Genomic DNA, 14,475 nt, shown 5'->3' with positions numbered 1-14,475 from the left:
ACACCCAAAAAAGATGTCCTTTTCATTATAGGGGACTGGAATGCAAAAGTAGGAAGTCAAGAAACACCTGGAGTAACAGGCAAATTTGGCCTTGGAATGCGGAATGAAGCAGGGCAAAGACTAATAGAGTTTTGCCAAGAAAACGCACTGGTCATAGCAAACACCCTCTTCCAACAACACAAGAGAAGACTCTACACATGGACATCACCAGATGGTCAACACCGAAATCAGATTGATTATATTCTTTGCAGCCAAAGATGGAGAAGCTCTATACAGTCAACAAAAAGAAGACCAGGAGCTGACTGTGGCTCAGATCATGAACTCCTTATTACCAAATTCAGACTGAAATTGAAGAAAGTAGGGGAAACCGCTAGACCATTCAGGTGTGACCTAAATCAAATCCCTTATGATTATACAGTGGAAGTGAGAAATAGATTTAAGGGCCTAGATCTGATAGATAGAGTGCCTGATGAACTATGGAATGAGGTTCGTGACATTGTACAGGAGACAGGGATCAAGACCATCCCCATGGAAAAGAAATGCAAAAATGTAAAATGGCTGTCTGGGGAGGCCTTACAAATGGCTGTGAAAAGGAGAGAGGCAAAAAGCAAAGGAGAAAAGGAAAGATATAAGCATCTGAATGCAGAGTTCCAAAGAATAGCAAGAAGGGATAAGAAAGCCTTCTTCAGGGATCAATGCAAAAAAACGAGGAAAACAACAGAATGAGGAAGACTAGAGATCTCTTCAAGAAAATTAGAGATACCAAGGGAACATTTCACGCAAAGATGGGCTCGATAAAGGACAGAAATGGTATGGACCTAACAGAAGCAGAAGATATTAAGAAGAGGTGGCAAGAATACACGGAAGAACTGTACAAAAAAGATCTTCACGACCCAGATAATCATGATGATGTGATCACTCATCTAGAGCCAGACATCCTGGAATGTGAAGTCAAGTGGGCCTTAGACAGCATCACTATGGACAAAGCCAGTGGAGGTGATGGAATTCCAGTCGAGCTATTTCAAATCCTGAAAGATGATGCTGTGAAAGTGCTGCACTCAATATGCCAACAAATTTGGAAAACTCAGCAGTGGCCACAGGACTGGAAAAGGTCAGTTTTCCTTCCAATCCCAAGGAAAGGCAACGCCAAAGAATGCTCAAACTACCGCACAATTGCACTCATCTCACACGCTAGTAAAGTAATGCTCAAAATTCTCCAAGCCAGGCTTCAGCAATATGTGAACTGTGAACTTCCAGATGTTCAAGCTGGTTTTAGAAAAGGCAGAGGAACCAGAGATCAAATTGCCAACATCCGCTGGATCATGGAAAAAGCAAGAGAGTTCCAGAAAAACATCTATTTCTGCTTTATTGACTATGCCAAAGCCTTTGACTGTGTGGATCACAATCAACTGTGGAAAATTCTTCAAGAGATGGGAATACCAGACCACCTGACCTGCCTCTTGAGAAATCTGTATGCAGGTCAGGAAGCAACAGTTAGAACTGGACATAGAACAACAGACTGGTTCCAAATAGGAAGAGGAGTACGTCAAGGCTGTATATTGTCACCCTGCTTATTTAACTTATATGCTGAGTACATCATGAGAAATGCTGGGCTGGAAGAAACACAAGCTGGAATCAAGATTGCTGGGAGAAATATCAATAACCTCAGATATGCAGATAACACCACCCTTATGGCAGAAAGTGAAGAGGAACTAAAAGCCTCTTGATGAAAGTGAGAGAGGAGAGTGAAAAAGCTGGCTTAAAGCTCAACATTCAGAAAACAAAGATCATGGCATCTGGTCCCATCACTTCATGGGAAATAGATGGGGAAACAATGGAAACAGTGTCAGACTTTATTTTTTGGGGCTCCAAAATCACTGCAGATGGTGACTGCAGCCATGAAATTAAAAGACGTTTACTCCTTGGAAGAAAAGTTATGACAAACCTAGATAGCATATTCAAAAGCAGGGACATTACTTTGCTGACTAAGGTCCGTCTAGTCAAGGCTATGGTTTTTCCTCTGGTCATGTATGGATGTGAGAGTAGGACTGTGAAGAAGGCTGAGCACTGAAGAATTGATGCTTTTGAACTGTGGTGTTGGAGAAGACTCTTGAGAGTCCCTTGGACTGCAAGGAGATCCAACCAGTCCATTCTGAAGGAGATCAACCCTGGGATTTCTTTGGAGGGAATGATGCTGAAGCTGAAACTCCAGTACTTTGGCCACCTCATGCAAAGAGTTGACTCATTGGAAAAGACTCTGATGCTGGGAGGGATTGGGGGCAGGAGGAGAAAGGGACAACCGAGGATGAGATGGCTGGATGGCACCACGGACTTGATGGACATGAGTCTGAGTGAACTCCGAGAGATGGTGATGAACAGGGAGGCCTGGCGTGCTGTGATTCATGGGGTCGCAAAGAGTCGGACACGACTGAGCGACTGAACTGAACTGATGGGGAAGTGTATTCATTTTCTATTGCTGTCTAAAATTAACCACAAACTTTGCAGATTAAAATAATACCATAGTCAGTTCACAAATCTCTGGGTCTAAAGTCCTATACTGTGTGATTCAGTTTTCTGCTGTTTCACAAAGCTGAGTTAAGGCTAAGTTCTCTGGAGGCTCTGGGGAAAAAAAATTCCCTCCAAGGTCATTCAGGTCATTGGCAGAATTCAGGTTTTTTTTTACATTTGTAGTAAGTGAGGTCCCTGTTTCCTTGCAAGCCATCAGCTAGGGGCTGCCCTCAACTGCTAGAAGCTTCCTGCATTTCTTGCCATAGAGTCCCTTCAATTTCCCAGGCCAACAACAGAGAATTTCTGCCATGTTGACTCTTTCTCACCCTTTGAATTTCCTCTGTTAGGAAGAACCCTGTCCCTTTTAAGGATTCATCTGATTAGGTCAGGCCCACTAAGGAAAATCTCCCTCTCTTAAGGTCAGCTGATTTAGGACCTTACTTATATATTCACAGCATTCTTCTACAGAAGTCTGTAGATTAGCATTTGATTAAATAGCTGGGAGAAGGTATGTTTACACCGGGGTCTTGAGGGCCATCTTAGAGTTCTACCTACAAAGTAAGTAAATGATCCCATGGAAAAAATTACAAAAACTACTAAATCAAGAAGTGCTAAAATATGCAATTGGAGCACAAGGAAGGGAGATGTGTTGGGCATGTATTATTTTTTCTTCCTAACAGCTATTTATCTTGGTTCAGTAAGGACACCCTGATTTTTCCTTTGAAAACTATTCTTCCTTCATCCCCTCCATGAGTCTCTAGTGCTGCCCACTCTACCCTCAGTTCTTGGGCTGGGGGTGTGGCCTAGGTCTGGCCAATCAGAGTATGGTATTTCTAGACCACAGGGATTGGTTCAGGGATAAGCCATACACAAGTGTGGCCAATCGGAGTCAGCCCTGGGACTTTTCACCAGAACTTTTAGGATAAAGGTACTTTCTTCCTCTTGGAGTCCCTAAGAATGCAATCCTGGAGATGTTGATGGCCATCTCTGTCACGGCCTAGGGAGGTCCTGCCTGGGAATGAAGCAAATGTTTGACTTCTGAGCCCAGGTCATAAAAGGGATCACAGTTTCAGGCTTGGTCTCATGGATCACTCACTCTGGGGGAGGCCAGCTGCCATGCTGTGAGGACACTCAAGCAGCCCTTCAGAGAGGCCCATGAGGGAAGAAAGTAAAGTCTTCAGCCAACAATCAGCACAAATTGGACAGCCATGTAGCCATGTGCATGAACACTTTTGACATGGGTATTGCAGCCCCAACCAGCATCTGACCTGCAACCTCATTAGAAACCTCAAGCCAGACCATCCAGCTAAGCAGCTCCTAAATTCTTGAACCTCTAAAGTTGTGAAAATCCCAGTTGATTTTTGTTGTTTTAAGCCATAAATTTTTGGATTATTTGCTACCCAGCATTTGATAACTAACACAGGTAGAGTGATTATTGATTATTTTATTTGAGAATCTGGATCCTAAAACTAGAGATAGCCTCAAGAATTCTCAGTTACAGGTACAAATTAAAACCAGTTTGAATGGACTTCCATCATTTTCAATCAAAGAAGTCCTGACTGATCCAAAGTAATTTGTGGGAAATGAAGTGAAGACAGAATGTAGCAAATTCTTGATTCTGATGGAAGAGAGGCAGGTCATGGAAGACTTCCTAGGACAGAAACACCAGCAACAGGAGGGCAGGAATAAAGGCACCACTTCAACAATTGTTTTCAACAGTGGAAGTAATGGCTAATAAGACCATGATGAAAGTGAAATCATGAGAGGTACAGACAAGCTCATTAAAGTGAAAGCACCTTCATCAGGTCTTGATTTCAGTTCCTGAATACAGTCTGTGACCCAGAACTGGTCCCCTACTGGCTCCTTCCATCTGATGAGAAACCAGCTCTCTCTTCAAATGGAAGGGGCCTTTTAAACACATCTTCACAAAGAATAGGGAGTTGCAGGTGGGAAAAGGAGAGAAGGGCTTCCAGGCAGAGCAAGTAAGACAACTTCACAGAAGCCTGGATGTGGCATGTCAGGTGAAGAATATGGTAAGTGCAGGCTGCTTTATATGGAATGTGAGATGAGACAACCAGTCTGCTGGGACCAGAGATGGATATTCATGGGTTTATGGATGTTCAGCATCTGTTCCCCCCTCCTCTTCCTCTTGTCTGCCAGTTTCTATTTGGGGTTGTGTTTGCATGCTAAGTTGCTTCAGGTGTGTCTGACTCTTTGCAACCCCATGGACTGTAGCTCACCAGACTCCTCTGTCCATGGGATTCTCCAGACAAGAATACCAGAGTGGGTTGCCATGCCCTCCTCCAGGGGATCTTCCCGACCCAAGGACTGAACCCATGTCTCTTAAATTTCCTGCACTGGAAGGCAGGTTCTTTACCACTAGTGCCATCTTGGAAGCTCATATTTGGGGTCACCCCAACCCTGCTGCCATCTACTCTTCCCCAGTATATATAGGACACATTCCTACCTGGGAGGTTTATCTTTCAGCATCATGTCTTTTTTGCCTTTTCATACTGTCCGTGGGGTTACCCAGGCAAGAATACTGGAGTGGTTTGCCATTCTCTCCTCCAGTAGACCACATTTTGTCAGAACTCTTCAGTATGATACATCCATCTTGGGTGGCCCTGCACAGCATGGTTCATAGCTTCATTGAGTTACACAAGCCCCTTTGCCATGACAAGCCTGTGATCCAATATGCTACTGGGGAAGAGCAGAGGGCAATTAACAATAGCTCTAGTAAGAATGAAGCATCTGGGCTAAAGTAGAGACAGTGCTTAGTTGTGGATGTGTCTGGTGGTGAAAGTACAGTCTGATTCTATAAAGAACAATATTGCATATGAACCTGGAATGTTAGGTCCATGAACAGAGGTAAATTGGATGTGGTCAGGCAGATGGCAAGACTGAACATTGACATCTGAGGAATCAGTGAACTAAAATGGACAGGAATGGTCAAATTTAATTCAGATGATCATTATATCTACTACTGTGGACAACAGTCCCTTACAAGAAATGGAATAGCCCTCATAGTCAACAAAAGTGCCATGCTTGGGTGCAGTCTCAAAAATGACAGAATAATCTCAGCTCCATTCCAAGGCAAACCATTCAACATCACACTAATCCAAGTCTATGCCCCAACTACTGGTGCTGAAGAAGCTGAAGTTGACTGGTTCTATGTAGACCTATGATACCTTGTAGATCTAACACACACACACCAAAAAAAAAAAAATGTCTTTTTCATCATAGAGGATTGGAATGCAAAAGTAGGAAGTCAAGAGATACCTGGAAAAAAAGGCAAGTTTGGCCTTGGAGTACACAATGAAGCAGGGCACACTGGTCATAGCAAATACCCTCTTCCAACAACACAAGAGATGACTCTACACACGGGCATGGACATCACCAGAGAGTCACTGAAATCAGATTGATTATGCTGTTTGCAGCCAAAGATGGAGGAGAAGCACTATACAGTCAGGAAAAACAAGACCTGGAGCTGACTGTGGCTTAGATCATGAGCTCCTTATTGCAAAATTAAGGCTTACATTAAAGAAAGTAGGGAAAACCACTAGGCCATTCAGATATGACCTACATAAAATCTCTTATGATTATACATTGGAGGTGATGAATAGATTCAAGGGATTAGACATGCTAGACAGAGTGCCTGAAGAACTATGGCTGGAAGTTCATAGTGCTGTACAAGAGGCAGTGATCAAAAACATACGAAAGAAAGAGGAAGGCAAGAAGGCTAAGTGGTTGTCTGAGAAGGCTTTAAAAATAGCTGAGAAAGAGGAGAAGCAAAAGGTAAGGGAGAAAGGGAAAGATATACCCAACTGAATGCAGAGTTCCAGAGAATAGCAAGAAGAGATAAGAAGGCCTTCTTAAATGAACAATGCAAAGAAATAGAGGAAAACAATAGAATGGGAAAGGCAGATCTCTTCAACAAAATGGGATATATCAAGGGAACATTTCATGCAAGGATGGGCACAGTAAAGGACAAAAACCACAAGGACCTAACAGAAGCAGAAGAGATTAAGATAGGGTGGCAAGAATACACAGAAGAACTATACAAGAATGGTCTTAGTGACCTGGATAACCACGAGGGTATTGTTACTCACCTAAAGCCAGATATCTTGGAGTGTGAAGTCAACTGGGCCTTAGGAAGCATTACCACAAACAAAGCTAGTGAAGGTGATGGAATTCCAGCTGCACTATTTCAAGTCATAAAAGATGATGCTGTTAAAGTGCTGCACTCATTATGCCAGCAAATTTGGAAAACCCAGCAGTGGTGACAGGACTGAAAAGGTCAGTTTTCATTCCAGTACCAAAGAAGGGCAATGCCAAAGAATGCTCAAACTACTGCACAACTGTGCTCATTTTACATGCTAGCAACGTTATGCTCAAAATCCTTCAAGCTAGGCTTTAGCCTAGTATGTGAACCAAGAACTTCCAGATGTACAAGCTGGGTTTTGAAGAGGCAGAGGAACCAGAGATCAAATTGCCAACATTCATTGAATCACGGAGAAAACAAGGGAGGTCTAGAAAAACTCTGTTTCATTGACCATGCTAAAGCCTTTGACTGTGTGGATGACAATAAACAATGGAAAATTCTTAGAGATGAGAGTACCGACTACCTTGCCTGTCTCCTGAGAAACCTATACTTGGGTCTAGAAGCAATAGTCAGAACAGGACATGGAACAATGGACTGTTTCAAAATTGGGGGAGTACAACAAGGCTGTATATTGTCACTCTGTTTAATTCACTTCTAGGCAGAGGACATCATGGGAAATGCCAGGCTGGATGAATCACAAGCTGGAATCAAGATTGCTGGAAGAAATATCAACATCCTTAGATAGGCAGACGATACCACTCTAATGGCAGAAGATGAAGAGGAACAAAAGAGCCTCTTGATGAGGGTGAGAGAAGAGGGCAAAAAGACTGGCTCTCTTTCACTCAGCATTCAAAAACCTAAGATCATGACATCTGGTCCCATCACTTCATGGCAAATAGATGGGGAAACAGTGGAAACAGTGACAGATTTTATTTTCTTGGGCTCCAAAATCACTGCAGATGGTAACTGCAGCCATGAAATTAAAAGGTGCTTGCTCCTTGAAAGGAAAGCTATAACAAACCTAGACAGCATATTAAAAAGCAAAGAAATCACTTTGCCAACAAAGGTCCATATAGTGAGAGCTATGTTTTTTCTAGTAGTTATGTATGAATGTGTGAGCTGAACCATAAAGAAGGCTGATTGCTAAAATGGATACTTTCAAATTGTGGTGTTGGAGAAGACTCTTGAGAGTCATTTGGATTGCAAGATCAAACCAGTCAATCCTAAAGGAAATCAACCCTGAATATTCTTTGGAAGAACTGTTGCTGAAGCTCTAATACTTTGGCCACCTGCAAGGAGCCAACTCATTGGAAAAGACCCTGCTTCTAGGTAAGATTGAAGGCAAAAGGAGATGAGGGTGGCAGAGGATGAGATGGCTAGATAGCATCACCAACTCAATGGACATTAGTTTCAGCAAACTCCAGGAGACAGTGGAGGAAAGAGGAGCCCATAGAGTTGCAAAGAGTCAGAATCCTGGGAGATAGCACCCACTGACTGAGTTTAGGTCGTTAGTGTAGGGAGAGGGTGATCTAGTCCATTAGGCTTCCATAGTGGGAGGCGGTCACTGGAAATTACCCTTCCCTTACACAATAAGGGAGTTGTTCTTCACAACTTAGCAACTGAAAAACAACAACAACTTCCCTATTGTGTGGGGGAAGGGTAATTTCCAGTGACCACTTCCTACTATGGAAGCCTAACGGACTAGATCACCCTCTCCCTACATTAAGGTAATCAGAGAGACCTAAACTGGGCCAACAGGCTCTCACTCCCAGGATTCTGAATCCTGAACAGGACACACAAGCAAGGATGGTGAAAAGTGCTGGGGTTGGAGGTCTGCCACTTCACCAACTGTACCCTGGCCAGATTGTCCCTGCTCCATGGTATAAGTCAGGATGCCTTCCAAAACCGAAGCTTACGTAGCAAGGAAATTTAAATTTATCATTTCATATCACAAGAGATCTAGAGTGGAGGGGCTCCAGGAACAGTGCTTTCAGTGGTTTAACAATGCCATCAAGAATCCGTGTTCTTGGCTGATTCACACTGTTGTGCAGCAGAAACTAACCCAACATTGTAAAGCAATTATACTCAAAAAAAAAAAAAAAGTTCTTTTTTCTTTTGTTTACTATGGTCTTCAGTGTGCATACCTTCAAGCTGATTCCCTCATGGCCATCAAATGGCTACCACAGCTCCAAGAATCATGTCTAAACTCCAGTGAAGAAGGACCTTTCCTTCCATTAGATCATTCTTAGAAACGAGGAAAGCTTCCTCCCCAAAATTCCCAAGCAGACCTCCTCTCGTGGCTCAATGGCCACAACTGGGTTATCTGCTACTCCTAACCAATCTCTAGCAAGGGTAAGGGGTTCTCTATGACTGGCTTAGGCCAATCGACCCTGGAGCCAAGTCAGGGGCATGCAGGTCAAGTGGCCTCAGGAACAGAATTGGGACTCTGCAAAAGAGTAAGAAATAGATATTAGGTCGACAACCACAATTGTAATTCCTACATTCTGGTCCTCTAGTGGTCCTTTATTCCTACTTATTTCCAAGTGTATTCCTTCTAGCTGATGCTATGAACCGTCGAGGGCATTCCCATAATGTAAATTCCCTTTTGTATAAGTAGCTAGAGTCATATTCCAATGCTTCTAGCCAAGAACTTTCACTCTCCTTTATCCCTCAAGTCTAACCAGCCTTCAAGTTCTGTTTGTTACACTGCCCACATATTTCTCAAAACTCTCCACTTCTCTCCATTCCTATTGTCTCTTTCTTTGACTTCCAGAAAAATCAAGGTATCAACTCTACTGGAACATAATTTGAGAACCTCTGGTGAACATCTGTCATTTCCCTTCTTTAGCATCCATTCTCCCTTTATCTAGCAAGAGCCCTCAATGTTCCTTTGGGGAGGGACCCATTCCCCCTTCCATCAAGTGGACAGAAGAAAGCTTACCCTTTCCCTCAGCTGAAGGTGGAGTGGACATGTGATCCAGGCCTGGCCAGTTAGAACACTGCCTCTTTTGGAAATCTCAGGATGCTTAGATCCTTAATTCAAAGAGGAATGTTTCTCATGTTTATTCATTCTAGTTTATTTTCATTTGAAATCTTTTTGGTTAAATTTAAGCTCTTTAGAAGTTACTTTTAGAAATTGAGACACATTACTAATACTGTAGGAATTGGCGAGGCCTTGATTTAAAATTTTCTTTGTACTGAGATTTCCTTTCAGGTGTATTTTGTAAAATGAAACATTAAATTTTTTGTTAACTTAATTTTTTTCTTAAAATAAAGACTTTTTCACAATTTAAAAAAAGAACACTACCTCTTTCTGTCCTCAGTGATTTGTTCAAAAGGAACACCTGACCCAAATCAAACCAATGAGAGGCAGTCCCAGGATTTTTTGAATTTTTTGATTTTTAGAATCAAGATAGAGTCTTTCTCTTTCTATAAAAGTGGCCCTGTTGGTAGGAAGTGAGCTTGAAGCTGCCGGCAGCCATTAACATCTCAAGAATGGGCTGAGATAAAGATAACACTTTAAAAGCTGAGTCAGAATATGGGAAAGAAAAATTTTGAGTGACGCAATTTGAGATCTGAGATGCAATAACACTTGTAATCAGAACCAAGACTTGTACTTTTAAATTACTTAAATCAATAAATTTCATTTTTTTTTGACCTTAGCCAGTTTTAGTTGCAATCAAAAACTCCTAACTGATGCAAACAGGAGGTCATACGTTTTACCATCAAGTTCCTAAAACAAAAGAAAACAAAACCCCTAGTGATCAGCTCTGTAAGTCAGTACCCTAAAGAACAGAAGAACAATGACCTTGGAAGTAGGGACTGGAGGGAAAAAACAGCAATGAACTTCAATCAGGAAAACTTCAAATCCCATCTTGGCCACTGACCCCCAGTGTGATCACTGAGTCAGGAGCTCAGCTTTTCAGAACCTTGATTGCCAAACCTCTTTAGGGAGGGAATGGCACTCAGACCAACAAGGATGGCTTGTTGAGATGCTTGAATGGGGATTCATGTGAAAGGGTCAAGCCTGGTATTTTGATTGGGACTCAGTCTATAGGAGTTTACAAAGAAACCAGAAAGACTATAAAAAATAAACATAAAAAAAAGAAAAATTTTAAAGGAAGAAAAAAAGAAACTTTCCCATGTGGACACCTCTACCCCCACTTCAGCAGTTTCTACACACATGCCAGTTCCTCCTGAACATCTGGGTCCCTTATCAACTGCTTTGGATCAGAGCAGAAAGGTACTCAGGTTTCTATTTTCCCACAGCTGGAGCAGCTATGGGATCAGAAGGGAGAAACTATTGAGTTCCTGCTCACAAGTGCTTGGATCCACACAGACGCACACAGACAGCGCTTCTTCATAGCAGGGACTTGGAAGGAAGATTTCAAGAGGTGGCAGAACTGCCTATTCAAAGACAAGTTTAGGGGGTCAGAAGGTACCCAGCCCACCATCCTTCATTCCTCCTTACTTAGGGGCATCATTTTTCTCCCAAGTGTTTAGGCTGTCACCGTGGAACCTTTGTGCAAATGTTAGCCTCTCCTTCCTCCAGATGAGTGTGGCCTGTCAGAACTTCTGTGATGATGGAAATATTCTCTAGCCATTAGTCATGTGTGGCTACTGAGCACTTGAAAACTGGCTAGTGTGACTGAGGAACTGGATTTTTTTTTTTTTTAGTTAATTTGAATTTAAATAGCACATGCGACTACTGTATTGGACAGCACAGCTCCACAGTGTGATAAGAGGGAGAGGTGTATGAAATATTGCTGGAGAGCTACATCGGCCCAGATCAAGTTGGGCCCTAATAGGCCATGCGAAACAGTTTGTGTTTTATTTATAAGTGTAACGGGAAGTGAATTAGTTATCTACTGCAGCTAATAAGAGATGACAAATTGCTCCCAAATTTAGCAACTTACATTACAAACATTTACAGGCATACTTCACTTTATGGCACTTCAAAGACAGTGCAACTGGGGGAGGATCTACTTCCAAGTTCATTCATAAAGCTATTGACTTCATTCTTCTTGATGGTTGGCCAGTTTCCAACCATGTAGGCCTTGCCATAGGTCAGCTTACTTGAGGGTGGCATTTCGTTGCCTTTCGTCACTTTTACAGCTTTTGTTTTTCCTTTTGGGGGGCTGTGCTGGGTCTTTGTTATTACATGCAGGCTTTCTTTAGTTGCCACAAGCAAGGGCTACGCTTTGTTGCAGTGTGTGTGCTTATCATCACGGGGGCTTCTCTTGTTGTGGAGCACGGGCTCTAGGCAAACAGGCTTCAGTGGTTGTGGCATTTGGGCTCAATAGTTGTGTTTAGGGCTTAGTTGCTTCGTGGCATGTGGGAGCTTAGTTCTCTGACCAGGGATTGAACCTGACTGCCCTGCATTGCAAGGCAAATTCTTAACCACTGGATCACTAGGGAAGTCCCCTGATCTCCATTTTTAAAAAGATCATTTTGGAAAAATAAATAAATAAAAAGATCATTTTGGCCATAGGTAGAGAATGGGTTGAAGAGTCAGATTCTGGGAATTGTGTGAGATATCTTCCCATCCTTATCCCATATCAGTCGCCAAGTCTTATTCGTCCCATCTCCATGATAGCTCTCAATCTGGTCACTTCTCTGCACCCCCTGGCCACCTCCCCAGCACAGGGTATCATTCCTCTCTCTAATGGTTCCTCTTAAAAGGACCTCCTGCCTGTCTTACTCAGGATGGTGGTGGTGGTTTAGCTGCTAAGTCATGTCCGACTCTTGCAACCCCATGGACTGCAGCCCACCAGGCTCCTCTGTCCATGAGATTTTCCAGGCAAGAATACTGGAGTGGATTGCCATTTTCTTCTCCAGGGGATCTTCATAACCCAGGAATCGAAGCCAGGTCTCCTGCATTGCAAGCAGATTCTTTACCGACTGAGCTATAAGGAAAGACCTTACTCAGGATACATGGTTCTCAACAATGAAACCAATTCTGGGTAACTTAGGCAGACAAGGAACTGACTGGGTGCTTGTTAAATCCACCTACCCTCCTAAGGCCGGGCTCAGTCTCCTCCCCCTCTTCTTCTACTGTCACCATAACGAACCCTCAGTTCAGTTCAGTTCAGTCGCTCAGTCGTGTCTGACTCTTTGCAACCCCATGAATTACAGCACGCCAGGCCTCCCTGTCCATCACCAGCTCCCGGAGTTCACTCAGATTCACGTCCATTGAGTCAGTGATGCCATCCAGCCATCTCATCCTGGGTTGTCCCCTTCTCCTCCTGCCCCCGATCCCTCCCAGCATCAGAGTCTTTTCAAATGAGTCAACTCTTCACATGAGGTGGCCAAAGTACTGGAGTTTCAGCTTTAGCATCATTCCTTCCAAAGAATACCCAGGGCTGATCTCCTTTAGAATGGACTGGTTGGATCTCCTTGCAGTCCAAGGGACTCTCAAGAGTCTTCTCCAACACCACAGTTCAAACACATCAATTCTTCGGTGCTCAGCCTTCTTCACAGTCCAACTCTCACATCCATACATGACCAATGGAAAAACCATAGCCTTGACTAGACGGACCTTAGTCGGCAAAGTAATCTCTCTGCTTTTGAATATGCTATCTAGGTTGGTCATAACTTTTCTTCCAAGGAGTAAGCATCTTTTAATTTCATGGCTGCAGTCACCATCTGCAGTGATTCTGGAGCCCCCAAAAATAAAGTCTGACACTGTTTCCATTGTTTCCCCATCTATTTCCCATGAAGTGATGGGACCAGATGCCATGATCTTCGTTTTCTGAATGTTGAGCTTTCAGCCAATTTTTTCATTCTCCTCTTTTACTTTCATCAAGAGGCTTTTTAGTTCCTCTTCACTTTCTGCCATAAGGGTGGTGTCATCTGCATATCTGAGGTTATTGATATTTCTCCCAGCAATCTTGATTCCAGCTTGTGTTTCTTCCAGTCCAGCGTTTCTCATGATGTACTCAGCATATAAGTTAAATAAGCAGGGTGACAATATACAGCCTTGATGCACTCCTTTTCCTATTTGGAATCAGTCTGTTGTTCCATGTCGAGTTCTAACTGTTGCTTCCTGACCTGCATACAGATTTCTCAAGAGGCAGGTCAGGTGGTCTGGTATTCCCATCTCTTGAAGAATTTTCCACAGTTGATTGTGATCCACACAGTCAAAGGCTTTGGCATAGTCAATAAAGCAGAAATAGATGTTTTTCTGGAACTCTCTTGCTTTTTCCATGATCCAGCGGATGTTGGCAATTTGATCTCTGGTCCTCTAATGTCTGATGTGAATCACTTGCTTTGGATTTCAATGACCTGTTTGCAAACGTTGGAAACATGCTCCAGGTACTAGGGAACTTGGAGAGGAAATTTTGCCTCCTCTGATTTCCCTAATGGAGAGTAGGGCCTGCCTCTGCATTTTATAGGTTTCCTCCTAAAGTGGAGGGGCATTCAGAAGCTGGGCACCAAAATAATAGGTGTTTACATGACAGCCTAAGCCTCTCTCTTCTGACCCTTCACCCCACCCCTAGTATGGCACACAGTAAGCAAATATGATCAAACTACTTCCTGGTTTAACACACGCTGGACAGCTCCCCACTACCCTCAAAATGAAGTCTACACTCCTTGCCTAGCTTCCAAGGAGCTCCCTAATTCAGGCCTCTTTGGAAGGCCTGAGCGTCATTTCTTATCCCCACCCCTCACCAAGCACACCCCAATGTGAACCTGAAACTCTAGTTCAGTGCTCTGCCCTAAGGTCCCAAATGTATAAGCCCTCACCACCTTCCTCAATAGAACTCTGAACAAGCGCTGCCTCTTGCCAGAGCTCTTTCCTTCCCACACCAGTTACCTCTGAAAACTGCACATTCTCACTTAACTCTCAGGTCTCACTTGGACAT

The sequence above is a fragment of the Capra hircus genome, chromosome 7 (assembly GCF_001704415.2).
Source record: "Capra hircus breed San Clemente chromosome 7, ASM170441v1, whole genome shotgun sequence".
Taxonomy (NCBI): domain Eukaryota; kingdom Metazoa; phylum Chordata; class Mammalia; order Artiodactyla; family Bovidae; genus Capra; species Capra hircus.
This window is presented reverse-complemented; position numbering follows the sequence as displayed.